Below are 22,319 nucleotides of genomic sequence, written 5' to 3'. Positions count from 1 at the left end.
TGTGGTTGTGAGAAAGGAGCTTAACGGTATTTATTTTTATAAAGATTTTATTTATTTATTTATTTGAGAGAGAGAGAGAGAGAGGGCACACAAGCAGGGGGAGGGGCAGAGGGAGAGGAAGAAGGAGACTCCCCACTGAGCAGGGAGTCTGATGTGGGCTCGATCCCAGGACCCTGGGATCATGACCTAAGCTGAAGGCAGACTCTTAATGGACTGAACCCCCCAGGTGTCTCAGGAGCTTAACTTTAATAAGTGGGAAGAAATGTCCAGCTCATTCATGTCACTGGGTAGTTATGGGCATCTGGGGATAATACAGGTGAAAATGATTTACATATTATCAAGTGCCTTAGATGCCGAAAGGATTGTTATTTTGTTCAAAGGCTCTCATTTCATGATGATGTTCTCCATCTGTCTGTAAGCTGTTGACATCTGTTTTTAGAGGATGACAAATACAAGGTAAAATGAAGAAAGATAAAAGGATCTGCAAAGATTTCAGGGTATTTGACCCAAAGAAGGAAAACTGAAAATCTACTTACTCAGTATTCTCAAGCATGTGAAGGCCTGTGATAAAATGAGAGTGGGAACCGGCTGTTACCCTTCTCTGCAGAGGTCAAATACAGAAGTTAGGAGCTTCAAATAAAGACAAAATTGAAGTTTTTAAGATCAACTTCCTGACCGTGGCAATTTTTACCAACTAGAAGGGGCCAGAATAGCACAATCTCTTCTGCCTTGAGTCTCAAAGAAAGTATAACATTAACCTATTGTCGTGCCCTGAAGCTTCGTGGTGTAACCCAACCCAGCACCATTCTACAGTGCTCACGGACTCTCTGGGTCTGTGATTCAAACCAGCACAGTGAGAATGGCTTGGGTCTGATCCACAATGACTGAGGACTCAGTTGGAAGGATTAAAAAGCCGGGGTAACTTACACAGTCGGGCTGCCCTTGTCTGTAGGTTTCTTTGCTCACATGTCAGATGTCTGAGGTCATGCTGGGCATCTCTGCTTAGGTAGCATCGAGACCTCTCCTTGTCATTACTGCACGGGACGTCCCGACATGGCGGCTCAGGGTGGTAGAACATCTTACATGTGACTCTAGGCTCCAAGGACAAGTTCAAAAGCCACACAGCCTTTATCACTTAGCTGTGGCATCATAAATGTCACTTCTGCTCAGCACAGATAGGGAGAGTACTCAGAATCCAATCTGGGTTCAAGGGGAGGGGAGACAGAGGTTAATTTCAAGGGAAGAGTGTCAAAGAATTTGTAGCCATGTTTGAAAACCAACACAAAGAACTGACTGTCATTCACTTATTTATTCAACTAACCAGCATTTCTTACACACAGATTCTAGGCTCTAGGTTGGGAAAACGAGAAAGAACTCGGCATGCCCCTGCCTGCCTTGAGGAGTTCAGGGTCGGGCCATGATGGAAAAGACAGCCCTGAGTCAAGGAGACAGACGTGGGGAGGGACCCTGAGAAACGCATCTGGACTTTCTGCCATGAAGTCCTGTTCTCTAGGATTGAATGCTCTAGGGAAAAAAATTCCCAGTCCTTCTGAATTCAACTAAGCTACAAGTAGTTTTTCAATTTGTTTTTATTTCTACCCTTTGGCTTGCGCTTTCTGGGTTGTGGGCTCCGGGATTCCTAATCTTTGGCAATGAGTCCCATTCTAAATGTAAACAGATGGAGAAAGTGCCAACGCGGCCGAGCGTGATCCATTCTAAAGCAGTAACATGCTGACACTGGTTGGGCGAATGAGTCCGCATTAAGCAACTGTGTATGCTCAGCCCTTTCCAGGAGGGCCCAGAAGTTTCACATCGGGGAGGCCCACAGCCCAGGCCTCCCTCAGGGTCACCTGGGACAGGCTAGTGGGGTGGAGGGCACCATTTCAGTTCAAGAGACATTTGAGCAGCAGCCCGTGTGCAAGCATTCAGGGGGATACACTACATTAGCCCCAGTGGCTTCTCGTCGTTTCTTTTGTGTTCTCCAGCCTTTGAATTTCTTGCAGTACAGTTAAGCAACCTCAAACCAGCCTCCTGCTGCCAGCCACCACTTAAAATAACTTCATGACTGAAACTGACCCCACTGCCAGGTTGACCACACTTAACTCAGAATCAGTTTTCTATTCATTCTTTCTTCCTATCCTTCCTCGTTGGCACAGGAAGGACTGCGTGAGCTCAGTTCACCTTCCAGCCCAGCAGCTCGGTTTGCTTTGCTTTGCTTTTCTTGGGCGGGCGCAGAGCACTTAGCCCTCTATTGCCACCGGTGAAGGGATATCTGCCCAGAAAGTCACCTCTCCAAAAATCTCTCCCTCTGGCCTGGACAAAATGTCTACCACTGATTGGTTTTGTGGCATCATCACCTCTAGAAAATTCAGGAAAATGTGAACGTACTCCAGGTAAGTGTGTTAACTCAGGCACTAGTTGCCACAATAATCAGCATTTACTGAGCATGTAGAATGTGCCAGATACTTGGCTGATCTCTTTTCTTGCCATCTCATGAAATCCCTACTCTAGGAGTGACAACTTTGAGGTTCCATCACTATTATTATTCATTTCCTAGATAAGGAAACCAAGTTTTCTGGAGATTAAATAGCTTGCTCTAGGCACTGTGGGGACGTTATCAGAGCCAGGATTTGAACCCAAGTCTGTCTTACCCCAAAACCCTTGTTTACACTTGGCAGCTACCGTGCAGAGTTGTGCCATTGGCAAACCTGGGAGTCTGGGCATCTGGAATACCCAACAGGTGTGTTTTGATGGTGAGGGCAGGGGGAGGAAAGAGTATGGTATTCTTCCTTAGGGAGAATACCATACTCCCTGAGAATACTCAGGACCTAAGAAGATGCAAAAAAATAGGAAGTGGGGGGATGCTGGACATAGGTCCACACATTTGGGGTTTATCAGACACACCCTATGTATAGAGAATGATACCAGGCATGGGTGTGTGGTTAGCCCAGTTGCCCCACAGCCCAACACACTCCATCTGCTCCAGAGCCCGAGGGCTCTGGGCTAGAGGCAGGAAGTGTCGAGGGACTTCCAGGCACGCCCATGTTAGGTTCTCTCATTCCCTGGCTTTTAGCCCACTGTGTTTCCCTGCCATCTGCTGGAGACCCACCCTTGTCATCAGTGGCTGGGACAGATGATGGTTTGTCAAATGAAACTGACAACAACTGCAGCACCAGTAGCTCCTACTTACTGAGCACTTAGCCAGGCAGTTCTAAGCTGTTTATTTACGTTTAGTACATGTAACCCTTCTCATCATTCAGGGTGCTGACTTCTGTTATAACCCCTAGGAAATGAGATATGGAAAGGTTTAGGGACTTCAGAAGCTTTCTATCTTTCTTTGGGTCAGTTGGGATCAGTGTCTCACACCACCCCCTGCACTGTTTTCCGTACCTAGGGCAGTGAGCAGGTTTGGAGGAATTACTGGTACAGTGAAGTCAGGAGTCCTGTAAAGGGACCAGCAAGGGGAGAGCAAGAGTGACTCCTGAGATGCAAGAGGCAAACCTCTTGCCAGTTCCAAGAACACTGATATGGGTGCTTTCCCCTCTGGGAGACAGAACCACGGGCGCTTGAGTAGCTCAATCGTTAAGCATCTGTCTTTGACTGAGGTCATGATCCCAGGGTCCTGAGATTGAGTCCCACACTGGGATCCTGGCTCAGTGGGGAGGCTGCCTCTCTCCCTCCCCCTCCCCCTGCTTGTGTTCTCTCTCTCTCTCTCTCTGTGTCAAATAAATAAATAAAATCTTAAAAAAAATAATAAAAAAGACATAACCACCCACCCTGGCTCAGCCAGGGTGCATGGACGTACGTGTCGTCTGCAATCTGCAGGGGGCTCCCAGATGAAAGTCACTCCCAGGCATCTTGACTTAGCCCCTAAAGTCACGGGACCCTCAGGGATGGCACTTACATTCGTGTGTAGCAGAAACACCCAGGTGGAAGAAAATAAGGAAAAGCAGGCCCCCAGCGCCCCAGGGTGGGGGCTTGGAAACCCACGGAAGCCCCCGGTGGAAGCAGCAGGAGCTTTGCTGGGGACCCTGTGGACTTGGAGCAGCTGGGCTCACGGCATGTTGTCATCCTGGGCTTGTCCCTGATGGACGGGAAGTACTTTCCTCAAAGTGAGCACTTAGTGCTGACTGAGAGAATCGATGGGAGAAAGGGGGCTTGGAGGTGCCAGAGGAATCATAAATATTTTATACTGTTGAATCAAATGGAAAAGGCAAAGCTATTTCTTTTTCAAATGGAAGTGGCGGAGACTTCATTCCATTCAAGATTAATAGGTGCACTGCCCAGTCATCAGAGCTTGGAGAACGGAGGCAAACGAAGAGCCAAGATCAGAAGCACCAAAGTAGAGCTAGAACACCCAGGACTGGAGAGGGGGGTTTAGGCATAAATACCGAGGGCCACGAGGTAGGCCGGTTTGCAGATCCATCTTCCTTCCATGCTCCTGGCCAGCACGGATGGGTGGGGTATTATTTTCAAAGCACTAGGAAGATTCCGGGGATGCTTATTAAGTTACAGTTGATCCTTAACAAACACACGGGCTGGAGGGCCAACCCCCACCCCCGCCCCATGCAGTCAAAAATCCACCAGTAACTTTTGACTCCCCCCGCCCAGACTTAATTTCAGATAGCCTACTGCTGACGGAAGGCTTGCTGATAAACGGTCAGTTAACACATACTTTGTATGTTATATGTGTGCTATACTTTGTTCTTACGATAAAGTAAGAGAGAGACAAGAAGATGTTATTAATATCCTAAGGAGGAGAAAATACATTTACGAAACTATGACATATTTATTTTAAAAATCTCTATCGTGGCACCTGGGTGACTCAGTGGGTTAAAGCCTCTGCCTTCGACTCAGGTCATGATCTCAGGGTCCTGGGATCGAGCCCCGCATTGGGCTCTCTGCTCAGCGGGGAGCCTGCTTCCTCCTCTCTCTCTTTCTCTCTGCCTGCCTCTCTGTCTACTTGTGATCTCTCTGTCAAATAAATAAATAAAAATCTTTAAAAAAAGAAAAAAAAATCTCTGTCAAAGTGGATCTATAGAGTTTGAATCCCTGTTTGAAGGCCAGCTGACCTTATATAATATGAATAATAGTGCTCAGAGGATGTGTCTTGTGGGGCAACAAAATCAGAGCTTTAGTGTATCGTCCTGTGGGCGGAGGACCTGGAGGAGGGGCCTCATCCTTCCCTCACCCTCAGCCAGGGCCAGGGCGCCTTGAATCATTCCAGAACGCTGAGTATCTAGGCTATTTGTAGAAACTGACTGAGTCATTTACCTCCCCTCTTCTTTTGGGAATTTCCTTTCATGTTTAATAGCCTCCAACGGCAAATGGAAGGTGATTTTCCAAGGCATTGCCTTTGCTTGACCTATTTCCACAAACCATGTCCTCGCCTCTACTTCCTGCTCATTTCTCTGAAAGCAGATCGTGGCATGTGGCAGGACTTCCTCAGGCAGTGCCCTTTTCTCTTTTTGAGAGCAGACATATTCTTAGGAAGTCCGTTCAGAATTTATGGTCAGGTCAAGAGGTCCTTTGCTAAAAGAAAGAGAAGGATAAAGCCCGCCATTCTGGGGTTTCCCCCGGCATAAGACACACCCGCAGAAACATGGCCATACTGCTCACCCTTATTCCCAAAACTATCCACAGGTCTATGTGGGTCACATTCTGTGTGTCAGCCCTGCCCTAGGCCGTAAGAAGAACAGAAGACCAGCTCACACTTCCGGCCTGCCAACGACAGGGACGTGAAGCTTTCCCACTCTGTCTCCTACCCTCAAAGTTTTAGCCAATGCCGGATCTCCACTGTGTTCCCGTTCACCCCAAGGGACACCAGCCTCTCTGGGACTGCCCTCTGAAGCTCCAGAAAGGAGGACCATCATTTGGAAGACTCTTGACCTCAGGGAGAGTGTAACCCAGTTTGGGAGTCACAAGGAAGAATGATTAGCAAGCAAAGCATGTTAGAACATTTCTTTTCAGGGTCACTCTCAACCATGCTACCGCCCCCTGCAAGAGACCACTGACACACACGACCTTGGGTCAGAGGCACAAGGACTTTCTCTTTTCCATTCTTCTCAGATGTGGGAGAAGTACTGTCCGGGACCCCAGGGGTGACTCCAGAGGGACAGCCAGGGGCTAGGCTGCTTTCCGGAGGGTCAGGTGCCCAGGGCCTCCCCCATCTGCCCAGCAGGTCCCCGCCATCACACTGGAACCTGTGCAGGTGCTGCCTCAGCCTCCTCAGTCAGCACGGTGCAAGGCTTAGGACAGAGCTGCCCTTCCCTTCAGGTTCCATCAGTCCAGAGCGCCTTTGCCATCCAGCCCTCGAAAACCAAACAAGATGTCCTCTTCCCTGAAACACACATGCGTGGTCCCAGGAAATGGCAGACATTAAGGGTTCGAGTGTGGGAGAAGATAATGTTAGCGCCCTCTCGGGGGCCTTTTTCTTCCCCTCCCCTCCCTTCCGCTCCCCTCTCCTCCCCTCCCCTCTCCTTTCTTTTTTCTTTCCCTTTCCCTTTTCTTTTCCTTTCCTTTCCTCATGGAAGATTTTTGTGTGGGATCATAGCAAGAAAGGAGGCAAGAGCATCTCCTTTGCTCTTTCCGCTTGCTGCCTTCCTCCTGCCGTGCAGCGCCCGGGGGCCAGGAACACGGCGCGCAGGCGCACGGTCCTCGCCTACGGCAGGTGTGCAGGCGTGCAGACGCGCGGGGGCTGGGCCACCGGAGCAGGGCGGGGCCTCCACAGACTGGCCAAGAGCCGGAGCAGCTCACGCCCTCGGAAAACGGGCATCCACGGTGTTGAATGAAGCTCTGTGCGCAGTGCCTGGGACAGGGCTGGAGCTCAGCTCCGGGGTCTCCTGTCCCACAAGGCCAGGGGCTGGGGTTCGTGCTTCTCTTGTCCACGTGGAGGCCCTCCCCACGCCGCACGGTCCCACAGTACATCGGTGAGGCCGTTTGCAGGCTCGCACGGCCGACAGGCCACAGGTACCGTCAGGGACACATGAGCACCCTATGCTTCCAAGGCTTCATTTCCTCCTCCCATCCCTTTTCTCTTGTCTTCCCCCATTTCTCTCTTGGTCTCCCTCCGCCCAACTTGTCTTCTCTGCCCAGTTTTTTTTTTTTTTTTTTAAACCAAGAGATCTTGGGCCTCACTTCCCTCCCCCGCAGACACAGGACGTGGGACGACAGCTTAGGGACATGAAGTGAGGACTGAGCTTGCAGAATTGAGGACCGGCGGCCTTGAGACTTCGCCAGACTGTCCCCACCAGCCGGCCCGCGGAGGTGGAGGGAGGAGGGTGGGCAGCAGCGTCAGAGGGGCTCCGACGAGCTTCCAGGCTCCAAGTCACCAACTCATTCCACCACTGAAGCCAGCTGTAACAGTATTTTTCTCTTTCTCTCCTGCCCACGTTTGGTGCCACGGGGACAGAAGGCAAGCAGTTCCTGATCTCCCTGAGCTGCCGAGGCAGCGTTTTCTCTGGTTGGCCCAGCCCGCGTGCCATCCTCCGCCAGGCACAGCCCTGCCGTGCGGGGGGGTGTGACCTTGGCCCAGCTCCCCACTCCAGCTCAGCATCCGAAGGAGCCAAACAGGAGCTATAAAAGGTGCTGTGGGGGCCCATGAAGTAATGTCTGAAAACGTTTGGGAGGTCATTGGGTCCCCAAAGCCTTTTTCTTTCTAGTTCTAGAATGAGACTGTCCCTTTAAAAAAAAGAAACAAGGCCATTTGTGGGGTGAATTTAAATATGTTGTGAACAGTAATCCCATCCACAAGCTGCAGTTGAATCCACAATCCTGGGCATGGCCCAAATGTAACCATTTAAATTATTTATTTTTTTTAAAAAAAACCTTTTCTTCATCTCTGCGTGGATATTGAAATGGTTCTCTAATATTACAGTTTTAAAAATAAGCTCTCAGTTCATGACCTCTGGTTCAGGGAATGATTAGGTCCTTATCAGTTGACAGCATCTGTAATTGGTCTGCTCCACAAAGCATGCTTCAAAAAGCCTGACTCAGCCCTCAGCCTTTATAGGATTCTCCTGTGGAATGGCAGGTCTGGGTTCAAATGGAGTTTTTTCCACACCGGGCAAGTTCTAGCAAAGCAGGGTTGAATGGTGGTGGTGGTAGGCTTGTGATTAATCTCCTCCACCAAAGATTGAGCAAGAAGTTAGCATGGCATGGATTTTCCAGATGCTGCTGAGGCTTAAGAGAGTTTGTTTTAGTGAGAATTTCAGAGACAAGGCCTGTCAGGAATGTTCACCATCAAGAATGTGACCTACCCAAATTGATTTTCCTTCACTGTCCACGAGACTGGGAATCTGGGGAATGACGCAGTGAATTTTCCAAACTGTCCAGAGATTTCCAACCATGTGAATTTGTTCCAGTGGAAGGAGTGGGCTCCTGGGAAAGTTTCTCCCTCGGGAAACTTCAGCAGGCTGTGGGACCGATCACACCTGTTAGGGGTTCTTTGAACCGAGGCCTCAGACCAGATAGGATTATTGTGTTGAGTTTCATGAGATTTGTGGATTTTCAACCATTTCTGCCTCTAAAATAATGGCAGTTTCCTACGATTTGACCTAGTGTGTGCCCTTGAGACTTGACTGTAATCTTATCACTTCATGATGGCAGAAAGACCCCATGTGGCATTTAGAATGAAATCCTACTCTTGCTCAAAGGTTTATTCTGATTCAAAAAACCATCGTCAGTCCAGGCGGCCCTAGGCCTGTGAAGCCCCTTATGATTTCCCATCACCCCAATCAGAAGTAATCTCTCCCACCCTGGGGTTTCGGGGATAGTTGGCTCTCGATCCTTAGGAAATATTACCTTTATTTATACCTATTTGTATTCACGAATGTCTTTAAAATTACAAATTCTTTGAGGATGTGGGCCATTACCGCATCTTTGCGTCTCTTAAATGCTTTTTCACATAATAGGCGCTATTAATTATTTACTGGTTGGCTACCTGAATCTTGATGCTTTTACTAATGTAGCAACAGGGAATCCTACCGGTCAGCTCTTTTAGCATTTGTAAGCTATAGTTTCTGCTTCATGGGACAAAAATGATCACTGTCTTTTTAATCTCATGAATTGCATAGCATTTTGACGGTGTGCGCTAATACAGTTCCCTTTGTGTTTATGTGATTCAGAGAAACCTAGTAGCTGACCCATTTTCGAGTCCTGCACTACGCTTACCTGCAGTTCATCTTGCTGTGTCCCCACTGGGAGTGGGGGTTGAAGGTCACATGGGGCAAGGGGGGTCTACAACTGCTCACACCCATGAACCAGATCACATGCGTGCGTGCTGCATTGGACCAGAAATCAAGGAGCTTGGGAGCTTCCAGTTTAACACGTTAACCTTCTCACAGGGAAGCTCCTCTGAGCTTTCAGCTTTGCTGATTCCTCTGCATAGTAAGCTCACTCCTTCACATGGCCAATTCCTGCTGAACCTCAGGGCTTGACGCAGGGGACACCTCCAGCATTTACTCCACCAGGCTGGGTGGATGTACTTCTCTGGTGCCCACAGCACCCTGAATTTACCACTAGCAGAGCCGTTGGAACCTTCAGTCCAGCAGCAACCCTTCTTAGCTGGGGACAATATTTTTTCTACTTGGCTCCACTTCTGTGACGTTACATCATTCACAGATCCTTGCCCTTGGTCGATCAGTCACTTATTTCCTTTGGCCAGGACAGGGACTGATGATGAAGATCGAGCTCCAGCTCTTGACATGCTAATCCTAACCTTGAAGGTTTCTCTACATGGCATTTACAATGGACATTAATTTATGGGCAGTGGAGGTAGACACAGACCCTTTTAGCTAATTAAATAAAAAAACACCACACCACTGCCGTCTTGCCCCCTTGGAAATAAAATACAAAGGGTGGAGGAAGACGACACGTGGGTCATTGCAGGTAAATCTGAGGTTTCAGAGTCGGGATCTAGCGACCAAATAAGGAAAGGAATAAATTCTCCAATTATCAGACAGAAGGACTCAGTTCTGGCTGAGGCAAGGGGTGAAGGCTCCTGTAGACTTGCCAAATCTTGAACAGAAATGATGAGCAGGAAGCACAAATCTCACTTTTCCCAGAGGTTAAAAATTGTCAACGACCTCGTGCTGTGTTCCACTTTGTCACCTCCTTTATAATAAAAGAAGAAGGGAGAGGCAGCCCTTGAGTCCCAAGTGGATGAAGCTCAAACCCTCAACGAGGTAATAAAAACCCAGGCCTGGGGCCTGTGCCTGGAAGTTGGCATTTCTGTGACTCATTCTGTTGGTGCAAGCTTAGTCATTTCAAGGTAGACTTGTGCCCGTTCAACACTCAGTAATACTTTCCAGTCAAGATCATCAACAAACAGGAGATAACCAGTCATCTCTAGATTCTGTTTGGAGCTCAGCTCTAAGGCTCAGCCGGCTCGATGAGACCAGAGGTGGCAAAGTTCCCACTTTCACTTTTAGCTTCTTTGCCAGCTTACACACAGGCTGTGGCTCACCTCTCACCAGGGCAGCCCCCTGGTGCTGACCTAAAACTGGTGGCTTTTCCCTTTTCAAGCGGCTTCGGGACTTAAAAACTATTCTATAACTGAAATCCCATTTAAGACAACCATGCCACCTTGTTCTACTGGGTGAAGCTAGGTAGAGGCCAACATTCAACCCATTCTAGGAGCCATAGAAACCATCAGAACAGCACCTTACAGAAAAGGTAGCCCATGGCAGATACAGCGAGGCTCAGCCCAGACTGGCTGGGGCTCTCAAAGGTGGTGTCCAGAGGTGACGGGGACGGAGGCCAGGCAAGGGCTTCGAAAGTCTGGCTTAGAACTTGGTGCAGCCGCTGTGGAGATGCTCATACTGTCAATTCAGGGCATTGATGCAGGAGCAGAGAGGCAAGGGGAGTGGGGGGGGTCTTATTGCTAATTGGTTTAGTCGAAGCTCAAGTCTAGCCTCCCTTGGCAGATGCAACTGTTAACCGTTAAGAGAGACTGAAACTAATCAAAGCTATCAGGGTAGATGTGCCAACCACGGAAAAGATGCAATTATGAGCACAGACCCGGGTTGATGAGTGCGTGGCAAACTCCTGCTGCATGAGAGGGGGTCATGTAGTAGCAAAGTGGGAGTGTTTTGGAGAGAAAGCCTGCTACCGTAGAATGAAGAGCTGACTCAGATACAACATGACAGGAGACAGGTGTATGCTCTGAGTGCAGCCTCTCTCCACGGAAACTGTGGGGCGGGCATGGCTAACCAAGCAGTCTGCCACTTGCTCATAAAACTCATTTCAACCCAAACAGACATAGCTTCATTTATCTTCCACTAAGTAATTTATTGCGATTTAAAACTAAGAATGGATGCTTCTTATACATCCTTTCTGTTGGAAGATGCATTGAAATGATCAAGGGGTTGGGTGTGTGGCTGGTGGGTAGGAAGGTGACAAGAGAAGAAAGGGAAACAGAGCTTAATTAGAAACTATTCAGGGATCCTTACCTATGTTCTGATTTGTCCCTTTTTTGGGGTCAGTGTTGACATGGAATTTTTACATTTATATGTAATTCTAACAAAAACCTTGGAGATGGCTAATTTCCTCTTTTGCAGTTGAGGACAACTGAGAAAAGCAAAGTGACTCACCCTACATCACAAAGCTAGGAAGAGAAGGAGACAGATCTCAAATCCTAGTCCCAGGTCTGCAAACCCAATGGTCTTCCCTCTGAAATATACTCTCTCCCTTTGGAAAATTGTACACATCAAAAGAATAAGACTTTTATTTTCTAGGATTATCTGGGACCCCACACACATGTTACCATATTGCAATAGGGGCTCTAGGATTTATGGTCAGAATGTTAGTTCCCCTATAATTTGAGGTTCTACTGTCCTGGAAAAGCTTTGAAGAGGGCTTTGGGATTGATTGTCAGACTAGTGGGCCACTGGGGATAAGGAGAAGACCCGCAGACATTAGGATCATGACATTTACACAGCTACCCAGGGCAAGCATTTGCTATGCACCAAACTTTGCTCAGGGTTGAGAAATCCTGGAAGTGAACACAGAATATAATGGGAAAATGAAGGAGAAGACAGGTGACCCATCCAAAGGGAAAGAGAGAATGGTGCAGAGGACCAGGGGAGTTAAGCAGTGAAGTTGTTCATTCGTTCATTCATTTATTCATTCATTCATTTGCTATCTATTGAGAGCTGATCATACCTTCTGGGTGTTGGGACTATGACAGTGAACAAAACAGATTAAAAAAAAAATCTCTGTTCTCATCCCTGAGATGGTACACCTTGACCTCATTGAATTGAGTCCAGCTTGGTGGAGAGGTGAAAGAAGGAGAGGGAATTCTAAAGACGGAGAGTAGTAGGGCGAGAAGGGAGAGGGGCAAGCGATAGATGAAGAGCAGCTCTACTGAGTAGGGATGGCGGGGGGGTGGGTGATTGGGGGGGAAAGGAGCCTAGAGACAGGGGCTTCTGTGAAGGTGCAGAGCAGGAACACTGGGGGGAAGAGGAAGCACTGAGGAGACAGGGAGGTGGGGGCGCAGAAAGTGATGCCGACGATGGCAAGGTCTAGGTTGTGCCCACGGGAAGTGACAATGAGGTGGAGTAAATCCATAGGAGCTGAGTGGTGGCCGGGCCGAGAGACGGGAGTCCCTGTCAGAGAAGGCAAGTCTGCGGACCTGCCTTTCCACTGAAAATGAAGTAACACACAGCCCTGTTTTTGCATCTTCTGCTTATGAAAGGACACGTTGTTATCACCTGTGAAGTAAAACTAACCGTTGGTTATCACTTCAAGGCTTTGGGGTTTGTTTTCTTTCTCTTCAAGCGGAAGTAACCATGGGTAGGTAGGCACATATCTCAGCTTCCCTCTTAAAACCTAGCTGGTGCTGTTTCCATAACAAAGTGTGTCCTTTCCTGTAACCAGTTTAGAATTGAAAGAAAGTGATGGCTGGAAAGTACCCATGTACTCCATGGTTTACTTCCCAGGGGAGGGAGGTAATTCTGTTAAAGCAGGAATTTCAGTCTTTGTGTGTGAATCACACATATGAAACCCCCCGAATACGCATGTTTGCTTTTATACTTTGTCTGCAAAATAATACACTGATAAACTCTATGCTCTTGCTTTGTATATCTGTCTAATTTTTGTTCTTAATTACAGCTTTGCAGAACAAAAAAAGGGTTACATAACTTTTTTTTTTGGTTTGTTATGCTTTGCTTTGCCTTATTTTACAAATTTGATTGCAGATTCTAAAATGTTTTGAATTCCTTAAGGGAATTGTATTATTTATGTAGATGAATATCTCTGCCCGATAGGCCTGGAAGCCAATGCTAAAAGTGCTGAGCGAAAGAGCATTTGTAACCCTTGTGTCCCCAGAAAGTTCTGTTCAGAAGGGAAAAACAACTGAAGGACCAAACTCCCAACCACATGAAATGCCAGCATCGGTGTGGGTCCCATGACCCCCATCTTAACCGATCCTTCTATGTAGCCGTGGGTAGTGGGGTTGGGAGGTCCGCATTTATACCTTCCCTCTGCCACTTTGTACGTGTTAAAGCCTTGGGTTTCTCAATTTCACCCTGAATGTAGAATCCCCTCTTTCCCTCTCACCTACCCCCAAGATGGACCTTCTTCAAGGAGACCAAGGTCCATCATGCTCATGAGAACAAGGATTTTGTACAATCTTTCTCATGTACCAGAGTATACACAGCATAGTCCCTGTGCTCAGGAGACTGGCTGGCACATCATCAACTCTCAGTAAATGAATTCTTGAATGAATGGCGTCTTGACTTAAGTCCTCCGGTCCTCTGAACTCCTCTCCCCTTCCCTCTAGATGGGTGAGCTGTTATCCTTCCTCCTGCCATCACATTCTGGGCACACTTTCAGGACGCTCCAACCCCGAGAACATCAGAATGATCTGTGGTGTCTAAAACCAGGGACCGTATCTACCTGCTGGGTCAAGCCCCTGTTTTATAGGCGCTCCTAAACCAAGAGCTCAGATGACTAAGGTGGCTTTGATGGAGCTGTCTCCTCGGGGTGGGCATCTGCATCAGGCAAAGACAGGGTCAGAGCGGTCCGTCCTTCATTTCCTTTGTGACTCTCAGACTTGAATTGCTACTGCTTATGAAGGGTGCTGGTCGGGGTGTGGAGGGTTAGTTTTGGAACCTGATTGTTACGTGAAGGCAGAAAAGAGTCACACAGCTGGGAGCCTGTGACCTGAGTGACGCGGGGTCTAAGGCGTAATGAGCACCATCTTGATTTCCATTCCTCTTCATCTGAATTGCTAGAGGGTCTGGACTTGTCAAGGTTCTTGGCTCCTTTGCTTCAGGCAGATGATCTTACCTGCCCAGCAAACCTGGGAGTGCAGACAGGACCTAGGTCTATAGGAAGGGAGAGGGCAGCAGTAGTGGGCGGGCTACCTAGGAAGATCCCTCCCACACCCTCCTGGTACCCGCACGATTTTCACACCAACTAGAACACCTGAAATGGGGTAAGGCTTGAGCTGGTCCTGGGGGTTCAGTGAGGCCACCGTTCACTTGGCAGCATTGGGCAGCACAAAGCAGATCAGGCCTAAGAGGACAGAATCTTATCAATGGGGGCTGGTGTTTTTGTGAGGAGCTTCAAAGACAGGGGTGGGTGGAAAGAGGTTTCCTGGATTGACAAAGCCTTTAAAACCCTCAAATCTGTTAGGAGCTGGAAGCGACTGAAAACTAGAAATTGGCTTTCGGTCCCTCCGTGTCTCCCCGGCTGAGCACAGCCACTGAAGCCTTATCGCTCCTCCAAGGTCAGCAGTGACGGATGGAGCCAACAGGGAGGGAGCTGCTGATGGAGGAGAAGGGGGGCCAGGGGAGATTGATGGGGGGCGCTGGGCAGGGACTGACAAAACCCAGGCAAGTCTGCTCCCAGGGGCTGAGGCTCTGGAAAACAAATCTGGAAACATTATCCCACAAGATCTCCATTGAAGACATTAAGCCCAGAGGCCCAGAGGGACCCATTGAAGAGAGGAGGCCAGAGCTAGGGATCTCAGAGGCTCAGCCGTTCCGGTGAAATCAAAACAGCATGAGCCAAACAGCTCATGGAGAGATAAGGGATTAGACCATGCTTGGAACCATGGAAAGATGAGGGAATCTCTAACATTCTTGAGGTCCCCCTAGAAAAAGGGTTTGTTCAACTTCGGAATGAACTGTGAAAAGCTGAATCCCACTCTGGGGTCTCTGTTGAAGCATAAAAACCAAAAAATTCTCCCACAGGCCATCTGGGGAAATGGCACGTGATCTCGTCTCATACTGTTCCTGGGCTGGCAATGCAGAGCAAAGCCCATGGACCCTTGCTTGGGATGGTGCCCCAAGATGCCAGGCAGTGGTGAGTTGAGAGGGTTTGGAACTCACAGATGAAGTAATTTGAAAAGCAAACACGAACGAGGGTATTTTTATTGTACTTTTCCATTGAGTGATGAAGCTTTTTCATCTTGGATTGGATCCCAAGTGCTCTCTGAGCAGCTGCCATTCAGTGTTGAAAAGAAAAATAAAAATTAAGCAGAGAAGGCTTTAGGCAGCTATAAGTAATAGAGGTGAGTGGTATCATCAGGAAGGAAGCTGGGGGTGGTTGTAGGGAAGGTCCCCTGGTGCTGGAAGGATGCACGGGGCAGGTATAAGGTCAGGCACTGATATTTTATGCTGAACATATTTTAGGCTGCACATTCAAAAAGCCACTTCCTGACACAGCATGGTTCACACCAAGATTCCCCTTTTGAGTGTCAGGGACACAATGTGAGCTCCCCAGCAGAATTTCTCCAGTTTTTCCAAATATGTTTCAGGTTAGGGAGTGATTTTAATGCTAGGCAGGGGCAAGACCTTGGGGGACCTCTCAGAATTCAGAAACCCTGAAAGAGACCCACTGAGGCTCATCGTCACCTCCTGTAGCACCAACTCCTGTTAATATTTAAAAATGAGCCCGCATTCTCTGCTCTTGTGTTCCCAAGTGCCCGAGATGATGCTCGGGGACATTGCACTGTCATGATTTGGGAGAGTCAGGTGGCCTGTGGTCCTTCAGAACCGGGGAAGGAGGAAGATTCTTGTTGAGGGAATGAACGTTAGACCCAGGTCCCTGAGACCTGTCGATGAGGGGCTAGACACTGGGGGTGCAGGTGCTGGGCTGGGCCTCGAATTTTCTTAGCCCTCTGTCTGGCATCAAAGCGCATGGGAACCAAAGGTCTATCTGCTCCTTCTGAACTGTTTATGAAACATGGCAGGTCTACTCCTAATGGTCTGCATGTGACAGTTTCGTCCTCAGTCTAGGAGCCTGCCTCTGCAAGGGGTGTTGGGGAGCCTGTCCACTGACCTGTGCTGGCTCACTTCTATAGAGCATAGTGTTCCCCTCCCTCTTGTCCTGGGCCAGTGCTGCCCTCATCCTGGAGGTGTTGAGGAGGGTTAGGAGGGATGAGTTCCTAACCCTTCCTTTACCCTCTACCTACACGTCCTCTACGAGAGTTGAAGTTTTTAAGTATTGCCTTCTGATATCACACAGGTTCATCTTTGTGTGAGGATCACTGAACAGAAGCCCAAGTGACAACAGTTAGTATTATGCAGACAACTGGGAGACTAAAGGAGAGGAAGATACTGGTCAGAGTAGAAGATTTGGGGGAGATTAGAAAAAATATATTGAATTAGGTAGGATAATCCTAGGTGCTATAAAAATAAAAACTCTTGAGTTTTAATGTCTTAACAGACATTTATTTCTATCTCTGAAATAGTTTGACACAGGCGTTCTTGAGTGATGGAGAGCTTGAAACAGAGTGGCCATCGAGGTACTTGGGTCACTCCCTCTTGTGGTCCACCTGCACTAGGGCCTTAGAGAAAGAGTACCTACAGAAAAGACACCCCTAGTTCTTCAATGCTTTTTTTTAGAAGTGACACCCATCGTTGTCACTCACAATCCTGTCCCGGTCTTTTACTGGTGCATAACAAATGACCCCAAGCTAAGTGGCTTATAACAATGACATTTGTTTTGCTCATGAATTTGCGATTTGGGCAGGGCTTGGTGTGGACATCTTACTTCTGTTCCTTTGGTGTCTCCTGGCGTGGCTCGAAGTCTGAGGGCCACCGTCTGTTGGCCAGCTCACCTCCTTCTCCTACGGGCTGGTGTCTGCTGCTACATCACCTGCGGCTGAAGCCCGGACATCCATGCTTGGACTTTCCACATGGCCGTGAGGCTCTGGTGTGTGGGGCCACAAAACACAATGACTGTGTTCCAAGTGTGAGTGTCCCAAGAGGATGGGGAAGAAGCTGTGTCCTTTTATGATTTGGCCTGACAAACTTTACAAGCTCACCCAGATGAACGGGAGAGAACCAAGAGTCCACTGCTTGATGCGGGAGGACAACATCCCATTGTAAGACAGTGTGAAATGGGACATATTGGGGTGGAGGACTAGATAATACGAGCGGCCAGAATTCTGTTGGTGAGCACTAGTTGAATGAAGCCATCTAGATGCAAGACCAGCTTAGACAAGATAGCCCTTGGGCAGCCACTTGAAAGGGACAGGGATGGTAGGAAAGCCTACATGCTGGGGATAGCTAGGAACCTCTGCCATATGTAATAAGCAGCTTTTTCATTTCATGAATGGGCCCATTGTAATGCTTCATTGGTCAAATGGAGACATCTGCAAAGACACTTTGTAGGGTGTTGGCAGAGAAAGCAGCACCCTGCTGTGAGCACTTGAGGTTTTGCTTAACGGGAAAGTGCGACCATGTGGTGCCCAGATGGCATTCTGACACTCTTCACCTTTAACACATTCCAGTAGAACCCCCGGGCTAGGCAGACCGTAGGCTTGGCTTGGTGGCTGCAGAAATGTGGCAGGACAGAACAATTGGTCACAGGCTCTGCCTTCACCCGCTTATTCTCTCTTCACATCCTCTGGCCCCTTTGTTCATAGAGCTTCTCTGATTTCCCGTGGAAGTCAGGCATTGCAGTGAGGAAAGTAAGCCTCTAGAACATCCAATCATCCATTTATTGAAGGAATTTAATAAGCACTTAAGACACACCAGGCACCGTTCTGAGCCCTGGAGAGACACTGGGCACGAGGCTGGTGAAGGGCAGGGCTGCCCACTGCCGGATCGGCGCTCGACATCAGTGGCGGTCCCGCACCAGCGTGCCGCCCTGCAGGGAAACAGGGTGGGTGGGTAGCAAACAGTCTAGTGACTTCCATAGCGTATTGGTGGCTGCGTCGATTAACCTAATGAAACTGCCTAACTGGCAAACGATATGCTCCCCATGTCAGACGTGCAAATCGATGATGAAAGATGAAATGATAGGGATATCCTTACTGTACACTTCTCTGGGGGTAATTAATTATAACAGTCTGGAATGGCATTTGTGCCTTGGAATATGGAGGCAGCTGAAGAAATTATGTATGTACTGTTGCGGCTAATTTGCATTTAATTGTAATCGGCATTCATTTAGGGTCCTGGCAGCTGAGCTGCACTGTGTGTCAGCCAGACACTTCAGTGGATCGTGAAGTTACCCTCTGAGTGTTTCAGGGACGCTGACTGCATTTGTTACAAGTGGCATTTTGGCATACAGGAAGCGTCTTTTCCTCAGAAAAGAGACAAACCATGAAAGAAATGTCAAAATTGGGAATGGAGAAAATCACTGGGTGCCTTTGGAAAAGCTTCTCCCCACCCACTCTTGAAAAAAAAATCCCAGACCCTTTTTTCCTCTCCCTTTCAGCTGTAGCAGGAGAAATAAAGCGTGTTTCTCGAAACTGGCAGAGAATGAGTGGTATTTAACAAAGGACACATCAAATGTGGGACAACTTCATAGGAAGCGCTTAACAGAAAGAATAAAGAAAACAGAGGCCAAACCCTCGCTGATTTTGATGTCTGTCAGAAGAGAAGACTTCATTGGTCATTGAAGGAGATGAATCCTTGTTTTCTTAGGGATCTGGAACAGGATGTGCCTCATTTGAGTATAACCTGTAGCCATAAAATCAAAAGACTTACAAAATATTCATAAGCAGGGCTTGTGAATTTGATGGCGTGCTGTCCCTTTCAAAGAACTTATCTTCGGTGGCTCAAGACTTAAGCTAACTTTGTCATCACTCAGAACATGCTTGGAATTCTTCTGCAGAGACTAAAGCACATTCTTTTGAATATTTTAGATCTAAAATAGCTTAGAGTCAAATCTGAGAACTAAGATAGTTGTGCAAGCTGAGTCTAATATAAATTGTGTGTGGTGTGTGCATGTGATCACAAAAGAGGTGTGCCATATGCAATGAGAACGGTTTTCTTATGTGGATTTTAAGCTGGCTTCGGAAGCATTTCTTGAAGAATGCTATTCAAATTGTTCGAAAGATATTGGCATTGCTGGAAGGTGTTTGTGGTCTAATGTCTCCCATGCTTATCTGGCCATGAGATCCTTTCTTTATATACCTTTATTAATAGCCCATGTAACTGCTGTTCCTCCAAATGTCCTTTGGGAAATGGTGAGCTACAGCAATCACAAAGAAAAGGACATGCAGGAGCTCACGAAGGTAGTAGAGACTTCTGGTAAGACAAGGTAAATTGATCTCATTTATCTTTTTCCTCTCCCAATATGCCAGCAAAGGAATAATAATAAAAAGAAAGATATAAACTCTCAAAGGCAGTAGAAGACAACAGTGGGCAAAGCATCCTAATAAATTCCTAGGAAACGGATAACCCATGGAGGTGATGATGATTTAGAAAACTGGAGGGAACTGAAACCTAGCTTTTAGGAGGAGTTACTATAGAGAGGTGAGCTAATTTTCCCCCATCACCCAGGGAGGCTCATAATTATTGCTTTAAAACATAGTTGGTTAGATGAGATGTTTTTATGGAGTGAATGTTTGTGCCTCCCCATCCCCCCAACCAAATTTCTATGTTGAAACGTGAACCTTGAACAATGGTTATTAGGAGGTAGGGCCTTTGGGGAGCTAATTATAAGGATTAGATGAGATTATGAGTATAGAACCTTTATAGATGGGATGAGTGTCCTTGTAAGAGTCACCAGAAAGTTAACCTCCCATCTCTGCTCTCCACCATGTGCTACGTGTATTTTTCCCTAATGTTAAAAAAAGATAAAAAGGGGAATAATCAGACAAGAGGAAAGAGATCATGGAAATTAAAATTAAGAGACGCCTCCTTCCAACATTTTATTAGGAAGACTAGGAGAGAAGAGAAGGGAACACCCTAGAAAAGAAAGGATAAAGGGACAAATGAACTTAAGGAAATGAAGAACTAGGAATTTACAGACTAAGTCAGGAGGTCGAACAGCTGACTGACAAGAGTTCCAGAAACAGAAAACAAAGCAAACGAACTGCACAGAATTGCAAGAGGGATTAATTCAAGACAATTTCCCAGAACCGAAGGCCATGACTATGTAGATCAAAAGGGCCCATGGAGCGTTCACAATGATACTCAGACGACTAGAGAAAGGCCTTCTCGAGATGTAACATCATGGAACTTGGAGTAATAAAATCACCCTGAAAAGTTCCAGAAACAGGGCACATACAAAGGGTTGGGAATGGAAACAGCACCAGACTTCTCCACTGTGACATGATAAGCCAGGAGATGAGGGATTGAGGCCTTCAGTGTGCCCAGGGAAAGTGATTTCCAACCTCAAATGCTCTGCTCCGCCAACTGGTAAGAATATGCTGGTAATCTCATTGATGTCTACACTGAATTTTTGTAAGATTATTTATTCCCACCGTTCTGCTCTGAGCCAATCAGACTAAGAAAGAATCTTTTCCATCACTTTTTAAAAGCTTTTTTCGTTCCTCTGGTTGTTTTTTTTTTTTTTTTTTTTTTTGTTTGTTTGTTTGGTTGGTTGGTTTTTTTGTTAGTTTCAGTTTTATTGAGTTATAACTGACGTACAAAAGTTGTTAAGATGTTTCAAGTGTACATGGTGGTGATTTGATAATATGGATACATTGTGGTCATCTGCTCCTTGGGATAGTGTTAAAGAAGTCTTGTCCCAGCAGAGAAGTGACTCAGCTTCCTTTAGCCATTCTCCTGTTTTTGAACATCTGCGACTAAGGTCTGCAACTTCCTGTTTCTTGGTTTACTCTCTGATTGGACAAGAGCACATCATCTAATAGTTTCCTAGGGAAATGGACAATTTGAGTCCCTACCTGTCAGCGGATGTCTTTATTCTACCCTTAAATTTATTGGACAGGAAATAATCTAAGAAACAGAAGACCCAAAGTAGAGGAGTCCAAGGGTGACAGCTGCAGGGTTAGGCAAGCTCAGAAAGACCCCAGGCATTGTCCAAACAGGATGGAGAACTGGGGATGGGGACGTATTTGTAAGTGTATGGCAGAGGAAAATTTATAGACTTTGGACAGAATTATTGGAGTATCTGGAGAGAAACAAGCATAGACACAAAGAAAATCAGGCAAATGAATTAAATGGGAATAATTATTAACCCCAGGACAAAAATTTGTAGGAAAGGAGTATTGACCTATGTGCTAATGGTCTCAGTGGTGAATGATAATTATATAAGCATATGTAATTGACTATTGATACAGCGACATACTGTGAGAAGTCTGGTCCAAAGGGTAGGGGAAGGCAGCAGGGAAATGGGGAGTGAAGGACAGTTCTAACATACCATAGTGAGATATTAATAGTTAATGTCTAATATACCATAGTGAGATGTTAATAGTTAATGTCTAAAGTGGACAATCAAGAATCAGAAATAGCCATCTATTGTTTAGAAACATGACCGTAAATACTTGGGGGCACATTCAATAGGGCTGCTTGTAGTTAGCTCTGGGGACAGCACGTAGATCACTGGGACTGGAGGGGTAGGAGATGGCTTTTTAAAACAATCTGATTTTTTAAAAAACCATGTAGGATGCAAAATCTATGTTTGACAAAAATATAAGTAACCAAAAAGAGTGTTCTCAACGTATGCAAATCTATGAAATAGAAAGTTCTTGGGAAGATAAGGTTGGAGGTAATTGCACATTAAAATCTAGAGATTGCCTTGTCCATGGGATGAGGCTCTCTGTGCCTTCATCTGACTCCTCTTGGTGTGAAAGTGATTCGGAGGAGCTTGTGGTATATGGCTTGACTGTCAGGGCCCGGGAAAATCACAGAGCCCTTAGCAGTTCATTTTGGGAACTGGGAAGTTATCATCAAAAACCTGTTATTGGGACGCCTGGGTGGCGCAGTTGGTTGGACGACTGCCTTCGGCTCAGGGCGTGATCCTGGAGTCCCGGGATCGAGTCCCACATCAGGCTCCCAGCTCCATGGGGAGTCTGCTTCGCTCTCTGACCTTCTCGCTCATGCTCTCTCTCACTGTCTCTCTCTCTCAAATAAATAAATAAAATCTTAAAAAAAAAAAAAAAAAAAAAAGAA

Source organism: Neovison vison, chromosome 12 (assembly GCF_020171115.1).
Source record: "Neovison vison isolate M4711 chromosome 12, ASM_NN_V1, whole genome shotgun sequence".
Taxonomy (NCBI): Eukaryota; Metazoa; Chordata; class Mammalia; order Carnivora; family Mustelidae; genus Neogale; species Neogale vison.
This window is presented reverse-complemented; position numbering follows the sequence as displayed.